General features: G+C 38.4%; 1 pseudogene across 1 annotated transcript in view; it reads right to left on the bottom strand.

The window, feature by feature from the left end:
• Positions 1-6,774, bottom strand: part of LOC108521713 (charged multivesicular body protein 5 pseudogene) — a 14,617-nt pseudogene extending 7,843 nt beyond the window's left edge. Inside the window, exon 1 of the transcript XR_001883253.1 lies at positions 6,137-6,774. The product of XR_001883253.1 is annotated as a charged multivesicular body protein 5 pseudogene (transcript). The remainder of the gene's footprint in view (positions 1-6,136) is intronic.
• Between the last annotated feature and the right edge of the window lie 4,971 nt (positions 6,775-11,745).

Raw genomic sequence — 11,745 nt, 5'->3', positions numbered from 1 at the left:
TTCAACCATTGTGGAAGACAGTGTGGCGATTCCTCAAGGATCTAGAACTAGAAATACCATTTGACCCAGCCATCCCATTACTGGGTATATACCCAAAGGATTATAAATCATGCTGCTATAAAGACACATGCACACATATGTTTATTGTGGCACTATTCACAATAGCAAAGACTTGGAACCAACCTACATATCCATCAATGATAGATTGGATTAAGAAAATGTGGCACATATACACGATGGAATACTATGCAGCCATAAAACAGGATGAGTTCATATCCTTTGTAGGGACATGGATGCAGCTGGAAACCATCATTCTGAGCAAACTATCAAAGGACAGAAAACCAAACACCGCATGTTCTCACTCATAGGTGGGAACTGAACAATAGGAACACTTGGACACAGGGTGGGGAACATCACATACTGGGGCCTGTCATGGGGTGGGGGTAGGGGAGAGGGATAGCATTAGGAGATATACCTAATGTAAATGACGAGTTAATGGGTGCAGCACACCAACATGGCACATGTATACATATGTAACAAACCTGTATGTTGTGCACATGTACCCTAGAACTTAAAGTATAGTAAAAATATTTATCCAACTGACTAAAATGGGTTAAACTAAAAACACAAATCCAATTAATATATGAGCATAATAAATAAAAGAGCACAATAAATAAAAATAATAATTTTAAAGTTGTTTGAGGAAAACCATAGAAAATAAGCTTAAAACTCTGTGCTTCTTGCTGACAAGAACAAAATGGAAAACACTAGAACAAACATAGGTTTCCTACTCTAGCTCAAGGTTCGATAACTCAAAAAAATATTTTGTTGGTCTTGTGCTCTAAGAAGAAACTATCTCAGGGTTTTGTGGAAATTAGGGGAGGGGGCCACGAAGGTCAATAGCCTTAATAACATTTTTCTCCTAAATGTGAAGGCATTCCATATATGAGTAGCTCTAAGGGAAAACTAAAGACATAAAGTTAGTTTGGCTCGATAAGGGCAATTCCAGGAGTGAAAGGCTGAAGGGCAAAATAACATGGTCTGATCTTTCATTTCCTGATGTTTCGACTTAAATTATTTTTTGAGAAACTAGTAATATATTACTTAAGAATATTCCTCTCTCAAATACCAAAATTTTCAGCCAGCCTTCTGACAAGAACAAGATGAACAACAAACATGATTAAGGTCATTACTGAGGACCTCAATAGCTGGTAATGTAAAAGATCTATAGGCTACAGCTTCCAGGTATATTGGTTGTAACGATACTTGTTAAGAAAAAGAAATCAAAGATCTTCACTTGCATATTCTTGTCTGCTGAAGAGAAGTTCTATAATCACAGACAAGATTTTCCACAGAAAGCAACTCTGGTTCTAGGACTTGAGCAATTATTTGATTCAAGCACAAAAATTTAGTGCCACTGGGTAGCACCTCATCACCCCCACATCTTGTCCTTCCCCACTCCTGCCAACTCTACTTCTCAAGCATTTTCCTGGTCACCTCCTCTTCTCCTTATTATCGTTACTCTGGTTCAAGCTCCCTGACTGGATTTTCTGCAATCGTTTCTTTAACTATCCCCCCTGCTTCTCCCCTGATTCCCCAATCACTCCTTCTCCATCAGCCATCAGACTAATTTCTCTGAATCACAAATGAGGCTAATCATGCCATGGCCCTGCTTAAAATCATTGAGCAGCTTCATCATCCATGGGAAAAAAAAATCCAAGCTCCTTAACATGGCATTCAAGGCCCACAAAGCACTGGCATCTGCCAATTTTGCTTCCCACTGCCATCTGCCCCTACACATAAACATTCATATTCAACTCCTCAGAATTCCCCACATACACCTTGTATCCTCCTCTACCTGGCATTATCATCCTCCAAGACCTCTCTCACAGCCGTGGCAGAGAAGAGAAAAGAAGGGGACCCTAGTTGATGGAACTGATCATCCAAATAACCCCCGAGGATCACTGAGATGATATAGCAAAGCAAAATCACCTACGTTTTTAGACTGCCAAGACTATACCCTGAATTTCCAGAATAAAACCTCTCAAAAAAGTGATAAAGGATCACATGAGTGGATGTTAACGGTGAGGTCTCACAGTACAACAAAATCCAAACTTAAGAACAAACAGGCTGAACAAAGGACTTCAAATCAGCATGCCCACAGAAGGATCACCTCTGGTCCTTATACATATAACTATATTAATCTGACTGCAATTATCTTTATGGTCATTTTTGAAAATACAATTTGATTTGAGGTGATCTTATAAAATTCCAGGGGATAATTCTTATTCTTAATAAAGTTTAATTTAATAGTCTGCTGAAATTCAAGTGTTCCAATAGGTATGGTTCTTTCTACTTCTAAAATTAAATCACTTAATGAGAATTGCCAGAAACAGACTTCATTAGTACTTATCCACAATGGTAGAGAACACACAAGATACCTTTGCACTGTTCTATTGTTATAAGCCAGTAGAAGAGTGGAATTTTCAAAGATGCAAATAGTTCCCCTCGGTCATATTACCCTGGATAGAAATTAGAGCTGCAAGCTAATAGGAGTCTGAGGGAAAAGGGCATGCTCCTCAGCCTGTGGTTTCTCTGGCTTCCAAAGCTAGACGCAAATTATTCTTTTTGTTGTTGTTGTTCTTCCAATCTATCTATTAAGCTTCCAAGAAATAAACACGTTTGCTTCAAAATTCAATTTCCTGTGGGGTTATCTTCAGATGCTGCATGGGTTTATTAGAATTAATCACAACACAGCACGGCTTCCAAAGTGAAGGCCCAGGGTTGACAAAATACCCTCCCTATCAGAGCCATCAACCCACCAAAGGCTATGGGGACTCTCTTGCAAACAATATTTGAGCAATCTCGAGGAATACAAGCAAAGGCCTTGCCTTTTTCAACTTCAGTCTAGAGCAGGTAGGGAGGGGTAGACCATAAATAAGTAAACAAAGAGAAAAGATGATTACGTATTGTGCTAAGTGCAGTTGGTGAAGGCAGTCGGCGATGTTTGCTAGCAAGATGTATTTTTTTTTCCATTTTGCTTCCCACATCTGCAATCAACATATAACTTCATGGTATGAACTATTAAACACATAGACACTAGAAAAAACGTGAGTTTCCTATTCTAGTTCAAGGCTTGATAAGTTAAAAATCTATTTTGATGGTCCTGGGCTCTAAAAAACCACTCTTTCTCTCTGGGGTGTGTGTGTGTGTGTGTGTCTGTGTCTGTGTGTGTAGTGGCGAGTAGTGAGTACTAGGGTCAACAGCCTTAATAGCATGTTGCCCCCAAATGCAAAGGTGTTCCACATATAAGTAGCTATGAATGTGGGTTTCAAAACAAAAGCCTTAACTTAGAGTTTTATTATGTTTTAAAATCATCACTGTCTTAATGTGTAAACACTTGTTTAAGTCCTCTTAATAAGGGATAAATACCTGTTTATGGCTTTTTGAAAATATAAACACAAGGATCCATAGCTTTTTTAAAAAAGACTTTGTTTCTGTGACAATGTTTGTTAATCTAGCTAACAGTTACTTGCAGAAAAATGGAGAATAGAGAGTGATAGAGAGTTCTTCATGTACAAGTAAGCACTGTTGCTCCAAATACCTTAGTTACCTGAATTATTCTAAGGTTATTTGTAAAAACTAAAATTCCATGAGGCAGAGAATGACTTTTATCAAGCCCATTTATGATATTCGATTTCTGTATTACACATAAAGAATTGGACTATTAAAGAAAGTAACCAAATGAGAGATGGATGTTTAAAATAACATTAAATGAGTGATTTGAGAGCTCCAAAACTTTATGTGACAAAGTTATTTCTTTTCTGTGCCTGCAGGTCATTTTCACACTGGGATTGCAATTTATTAGATGCCATACACAAGTTCTATTGTGGGCTCCAAGCAGAGGTACAGGGAAAACCTCCAGAAGATTCTTCCTTAGTAAGCAGCAGGTAACGTTCTGTAATTTTAGGCCACCACACAGAACCAACTGTCACTCACAGCTTCTGTCACAGAGTGGGATGTGTCACGCTTCATTTGGTACAAAACATGACGATGAAAAAAACAACTTGATGAACCTATTTTAGCAGCCTCTGTTCAGCCAGCAGTGTGAGGAGCTGGAGTACTGTGACAAAGCATTAGGCTCCTTACAATACCAACCTAGAAACCAAATCACTACTTTGTAGCAAGAAATGAAAATCATGATGAAAAAGCTACAGTTGATCTCCCCACCCAGCAAAGGAAATATGGACAAAATATAATCACCACCACACATAACAGATGGACTTCATGTAAGGATTAATATAATGATTCATGTAATATAAGGCTCATCTTCAAAAAGGAATGATTTGCTTCCTTTGCCATGACTAATGTGCCTGGGTGGGGCAGCCCGTGGTATAATTGACAATAAGATTTCTTCAAACAAANAAATCAAAGAGAAATGTTTGCTGACAGTGAACCCCAAGATAATGAGCTTTATTTGGATATGTTAGATTCTAGGTAACGATGGGGCATTTAAGTGGAAATGCCTAGAACTGAAAATAAGGATAAGAAGTCTAGGCTAGTGACAGTCATTTTGAGTCATTAGTGCATAGGTAATAGTTCATATCATGGGTGTGAGATTTCTCAAGGAGAATACAGATTGGAACTGTAATGGAAGAAAAATATTCAAGGGGCTAACAAAGAGGTGTCTATATAAGAGAATAAGTGGGCCAGATTAGAAGAAAACTCAGAACTCATAGAAAAGCCAAGAAAGGTTTCAAGAAGGTAATGATGAATACTATAATGTTTGCTCCCTCTGGAAGGCTTCTTGAGAAGGTGAGGTTGGAGATGGGAGAAGGTTACATACGTTATCTCATCCCCACTTATAACTAGACAAGAACTCCTGAAGAGAGGAACTGTGATTGTTCTTGGTAACCCCTGGGCTGGTACAGACTTCTACAAAGCTGGTGTTCGTAAATGTTCATTGGTATGATCTGCAGACACATGAGAGTCAGGTGCACATGGCACTGTGAGGCACCCAGCAAGGCTGGAGGGGGAATGCAGTTGGCAACAAGTTGAGTAAGGAAGGGAGGACAAGATCATTAAAGACCCTGAAATTGGGCAGGAGTTTGAACTTGCTGTAGCACTCCAGGCACCTTCCAAGAAAAGAATGAAGCCGTTTCTTTTTTATTGTTAACAATCCCTCATATGAGAAAAGCCCCTTGCAGTTAACAAGGTACTTATGACCATTATCTCAATTATTCCTCACAAAAGCTCTGTGAGTTAAGCATGATTTTACTAATAAGGAAACAGAAGGTTAGAGAAGTTGAATAGACTATTCAGTAGTTAGTAAATGGTAGACCCAGGGCCCAAGCCCAGATTGTTCCTTGCTCTTTCCTCACAATGCTACTGCTTAGTTTGGTTTCTGTAGTGGAGTTCTAGGCTGAAATGACATTAAAATTCTAATAAATTTGGTTTCCGCAGTAGAGGTTTTAAGCTGAAGTGATATTATTAAAATGATATCCTTTTGAAAATATTTATTGAGTATAAATAAATGTCCTATACATTAAATATCAAGAAATATTCATTATTGATTACAAGTCAACATGTAATACTGAGGGAACCATAGAATCGAAATACCCACTCATGATACAGTAGTGATAATTCCATTCCAATAATGGACACAGTAATAACTTGTTCACAAGACACAATAAAACTCATCAAAAGGCCATCACTTTAACCAACCTATAATACCACAATAGAAAATGATTCTGAATCATAATATGAATAGCCCCAATAATCTCATCTTTGTCTTATCAATTTATCAGGTCATTTTGAGACTGTAGAGTTACACTGTCATAGATTTTACGATTCCATTTCCTTAGTTTTATTTCAAATTATTATTAATGAATGAAAACAAGTCATACGAGCTAAAGATACTTTTAAACTGAGTTTGTTTTCATAAGAAAAAAAGGAATCAAATTTTAGTACAAAAAAAAGCATTTCCCAAGCAATGAGTCTCTTAACGGAAAAAATCAAAGAGCAATGTAATTAAATTTTCCTTCAAAGAAAGGAAAGAAACATAAATCTGTTATGGTAAATTTGGAAAGATAAATATTTCCTAGTCCCATAATATGTGTTTGTTTTAAAGATATACTTGAATGATGCTGATCTATGAAGCAGGGATCTGTGACAATCCAAATTCATCCACCAGAAGAACTTCATCCTTGTTTTTTGTGTCAGTGGGAACACCTTCCGGAATTGCAGGTCATCTTCATCCAGTTCTGGGGTGCCATAACTGGGACTCAGTGCTTCTTGGATTTCATTTGCATCTTCCATCATATCCTCTAGGTGGTTTTGTAAACCCTCAATCTGGTCGATTTTCACTTGCTTGTATGCCTTCTTCATTTCCTTTACTCCCAGTTTCATAGCATCAACCGTGGTCTTGGTGTCCTTCAATGACCGGATGGTATAATTGGCTTGTTACATGTTGAATGGCTGTTGTTCAAGATTGCTCTGCTGCTGCTCATACATCCACTTTTACTTTAAAACTTGCAAGGCTTTCTGCTTAACCATATTCTTTGCAGGACCCTCTCTCATCTTCTTGATCTGATCCTTATACTTTACTAGCTCAGCATCCAATCGAGAAATCTTCTTGTCAATGGATTCTGCCCTGCTGTCCACCGTGCCAATGCAGTCAGTCAGGCTGGGCGGTGGAGCCTTGGGGTTCGCTTTCCCGAAGAACTGGTTGATTTGAGCAGCCGCAAAGAAACCCAAACACTGGAGCAAAACCATAAACCACTTATTTCTTATGAGGAAGAATTGGGAAGAGAAGCTATAGGAATCAGAAGGGTTCAGAACAGGGAGTCTAGAGGCAGACTGCCTGGATTTAAAGCTCAGCTTCACCATTTACTAAGCTATGTGACCCGGGCAAGTCACTCAACTTCTTTGTGCCTCAATTTTCTCATCAGGAAATTATAAATGGTATTGTTAGAAGAGTTAAATGAGTTAATATTTATAAAATGTCTGGAATGGGCCAGGAGCCATGGCTTACTCCTGCAATCCTAGCACTTTGGGAGGCCGAAGTTGGGAGGATCATTTGAGCCCAGGATGTTGGGGCTACTGTGAGCCATGATCACACTACTGCACTGCAGCCTGGATAACAGAGCAAGACCCTGTCTCAAAACAAAATAATAAAATAAATAAAATGCCTGGAATGCTGCTTGGCATATATAAGCACTGCTAAATTTTGTCATTTAAAATAAAACTTTCAAAATGTTTAAATAGCTAAGAAGAGCTCCTGGCCCCATTCAGACCTCTCACCAGAGCTATAGTTGGAAGTTCTGTTCTTCCTTCTTCCCCAGACCATGTGCCAGAACTGCTGACAGGACTCTCAGTGCCTGTCCTGAAGGCAGATGATCCTCCCTATTCTCACCTTATCATTACTCTAACCCTCATTCAGATCCCCCACAACCCCAAAACAAGTCCAGTTAGCCCAGTTCGTAATGCTAACCTTACATTTCAAGGTATCAGTGCAGTGGCACAGCTATGGTGATGAGATCAAAGCGGCAACCAGAGTCCCAAGACACACACTGGTTTCCATTTAATACAATATTTACTTACCTTTATATTAGGACACAGGAGAGGAAACCCATCAGGGACTGCAGCTTCATCTCAATGGGAGGCATGGCAGCTACCCAAGTCTACAGTTACTTCTGCCCCTCATCCACACAGGTCACATATGATTGCCACAGATGATGGGCAAGATGTTTGTGGATTTTGTTTGTTTGTTTTGAGACAGAGGCCTGCTCTGTCGCCCAGGCTGGAGTGCAGTGGCATGATCTTGGCTCACTGCAAGCTCCGCCTCCCGGGTTCACACCATTCTCCTGCCTCAGACTCCCGAGTAGCTGGGACTATAGGCGCCTGCCACATGCCCAGCTAATTTTTTGTATTTTTAGTAGAGACGGGGTTTCACTGTGTTAGCCAGGATGGTCTGAACTCCTGACCTCATGATCCACCTGCCTCGACCTCCCAAAGTGCTGGGATTACAGGCGTGAGCCACCGCTCCCGGCCTTGTTTGTGGATTTTGTTGATGAAGAAAAACCACAGCCCCTTTTCCTGTCAATCTTTTATACCACCCTCAGGCATGCCAAATGTCACCATGCCAATCTACAGTTTCCCAGTGGAGGGGCAGCTCCATGTGACAACCAAGGCAGGCACAACATCCCCCAATTATCTTAACTCTTACTGTTTTCAATGACATAGAGCATAGGAGGCCAGGGTCACTCCTAGGTAGGCCTAAATCAGCCCAAGCCTTCACTCATGAATGCCAATTCACTTTTTAATGGAAAGAAGCCTTGGGCCCCACAAGGGCAATCAAGGTCCCCCACAATCTATTGCCTGAATATGTTTCCTGTCTCATCTCCTACAACTGATCCCCACATACCCTAAACTCAGCCACACAGCCTGCCTCACCCTTTGGCTCACTGTGCACAGTTGTGTTCCACTCAAGAGTGTCAACTCAGGGGCAGAAACCTTTTATTTTCTCTTCCCATCACCTGGTGTCCCAACACAATGTCTTAAACACTAAAAATTCAGCAAAACCTTAACTGCATTTAAGCAAATGAAGCTGGGTCACAATTACTCTGGTATAGTGAAAGAAAGTCATGGAATTTTAAAAGTTCCAATGTCTGGATGACAGTGATCCTTATACACATGAAATGTTAAAGGCCAGAAGCCTCATCCAAACCACTCTCTTGATTCCATAGGAGGAGGAAGATAACCCAGAGGGATCGCAAAGCTAATTTCTTAATAACTCCCTTTGCATAATGTTCCCATAGCCATCCTTGTGAGTAGGGCCTGTGTCACTGTACAACAAATAGTCAGCAAATGCTTGGGTAGCCAACATATGACTTAGTCTTGTGAAAAATTATGATTGTGCTTGAGTATCTTCACGGAAAGATTTAAATCTGTACTTAATGCCAAAACAAACACAAAGAACCAGCCGATATAAATTAGGGATATCCCAAAGCTTGACTTAGGCAAAAATCATCTCTGATCTTCAGAAGTAACTGAAAGTCTCCAGCAATATCATTTTTGGTATCCCTTAACTGTTAGTGACCAATTATTGCATGATGGCACAGTGACCAGCATAACAATCTGAGTAATATAAAAAGTGTACCATTTGTATTTATTAAGTCTACATGTAAGATGGAGTAAAAATTGTATTAATCTATTGAGAGATATATTTATCTTTATTATTGTAAGAATAAAGTACCAATTAATGACTGTGAGAGCTGTTAATTTGATATACAAAATAGTTAACCTATTAAGAATGTATTAAGATAAAGACAAAAAGCACAAACCATAAAGGAAAAAATAACTGATAAACAGGACTTTGTCAAAAACTTAAAATTTCTGTTCTTCAAAAGACACAGTTCAGGAAATGAAAAGACAGGCCATAGACAGGTAGAAAATATTGCATACCATGTATCTGACAAAGGATTGGTATCCAGAAAATATAAAATACACAACTCAATTAGACAAAAAAAGATAAATTTAAAATGGGCAAACAAGTACAAACAGAGACTTCAAAGAGGATATATGGATGGCAAATAGGCATGAGAAAAGATGTTCAACATTATTAGTCAGTAGGGAAATGCAAATTAAAACAATAAGATACCATTTCACACTAGAATGGATAAAATTTAAAATTCCTAAATAACAAAAGTTGGTAAAGGTGTGGAACAACTGAAAAGCTTATACATTGCTGATGGAAATGAAAAATGTTCAGATATTTTGAAAATGATTGCCAGGTTTTAAAGTTAAACATACACTTACCATGCAACCAAAGAATCTCACCTTGGGTATTTATTCCAACAGAAATGAAAACCCGTGCCCACACAAAGACATGTAAGCAAATGTTCACAGCAGCTTTATTTATAATACTTCATAACTGAAAACAACCCAAATGTTCAATGAATGGCGAATATATAAGTAAACTGTGATATATCCAGACAATGGAATATTACTCAGCAATAAAAAAGGAACAAACTATTGATACACATTACATCACAGATGAATCTCAAAAGCATTATGCTAAGTGAAAGAAGCTAGAAAACAAAAGGTTATCTAACACATGATGTTCTAAAAATGGCAAGACTATAGAGACAGAAAACAGATCAGTAGTTGCCAAGAGCTAGGGTAGGAGAAGGGCATGTTCTGCAAAAGCAGATTTCCAGGGGGATAGAAATGTTCTATCATCTTGATTTTGGTGGTGGTTACACAAGTGTACGCAGTGTCAAAACTCATTGAACTGTATATTTAAAAGAAAAGAATTTTGTTGTATGTAAATTATACCTCAATAAACCTGGCCTTTAAAAAGGGAATACATTTAAAAATAGGTAAAGAGCCAGTGAATATTTGAGTGAATTAATGAATGAAGAGTGCAATAGTTAAATAACTTAAGGAAAAACAATATATTTGGTTAAGCCAATAAATACCTTAAAATTTAAGTAACAATACAAGATACAATAATAGATATTAGATTATAACATAATTCTAGTCTTTGTAGAATTGTTTGCTGCATTAACATTTATAACATTGCAAAGCAAACTTTTAGAGTTGCATTTAATTTCTAGTTATCTCTTTGGTATGACACACATACAATCTAATGAACTCACATGCAATCTAGCAACTGATGGTGCCAAGAAATTATCTCTTGCTGGCTGGGCGTGGTGGCTCATGCCTGTAATCCCAGCACTTTGGGAGGCTGAAGTGGGTGGATCACCTGAGGTCAGGAGTTCAAGACTAGCCTGACCAACACAGCAAAATTCCATCTCTACTAAAAATACAAAATTAGCTGGGCATGGTGGTGGGCGCCTATAATCCCAGCTACTCGGGAGGCTGAGGCAGGAGCCTCGAACCAGGGAGGCAGAGGGTGCAGTGAGCCAAGATCATGCTCCTGCACTTCAGCCTGGGTGACAGAGCGAGACTCCGAAAAAAAAAAAAAAAAGAAAAGAAAGATAGAAAGAAAAGAAAAAGAAAAGAAAGAAAAGATATTATCTCTTGCCTTCAATGTCAAACTTTAAAAAGATGATTCCTGAAATTTTTAATAAAATTGCAATAATAATATATTTCTGAATAAAATTTCAGATTTATTTAACTCAGAGGTTCATTCTAAGTTGGTGATATTTTGGCTTGGATAAATACTTATTTTTAATCCTTGCCATTCAACATTTAGCTAAAATAGTTATTCAGTAGCTAATCGGTTAACTTTCAGGGTTTCAAGTTCTGGTTCATGCTCAGCCTGTCTCCACTAAACCAATGTCAAAATAAACTCTGGGGTTCAGACTTCACACCCTTTAAGGACTTATGATAAACTCACTATTACATGCAACATTTACACTAGAAATTCTAATCAATCTTCACAATGTTGATTTCTCACATTAATTTTCAAGACAATTCATTGCAAGACAGAAATATAGGAAGAATCACTTGAAAATTTTCAGAAAATATCCCAGGCTATGAAAATGAAAGTAAAAAAATGAAAAAAATGGGGCTAAGCAAAATCTTTTTTAAAAAAGAAAATAAAGGAAATCCAGAACAACAATAGAGGTTAAAGATATAATGGATGAAGCTGGATGTGGTGGCTCATGCCTGCAATCCCAGCACTTTGGGAGGCCAAGGCAGGAGAATCACCAGACCTCAAAAGTTCAAGACCACCCTGGGAAACAAAGTGAGACGTGGTCTCCTCAAAAAATAAAC

Source organism: Rhinopithecus bieti, unplaced genomic scaffold (genome assembly GCF_001698545.2).
Source record: "Rhinopithecus bieti isolate Rb0 unplaced genomic scaffold, ASM169854v2 scaffold_62304, whole genome shotgun sequence".
Classification (NCBI taxonomy): domain Eukaryota; kingdom Metazoa; phylum Chordata; class Mammalia; order Primates; family Cercopithecidae; genus Rhinopithecus; species Rhinopithecus bieti.
Note: the sequence above shows the minus strand (reverse complement) of the source record. Positions and strands in the feature narration are given on the sequence as shown.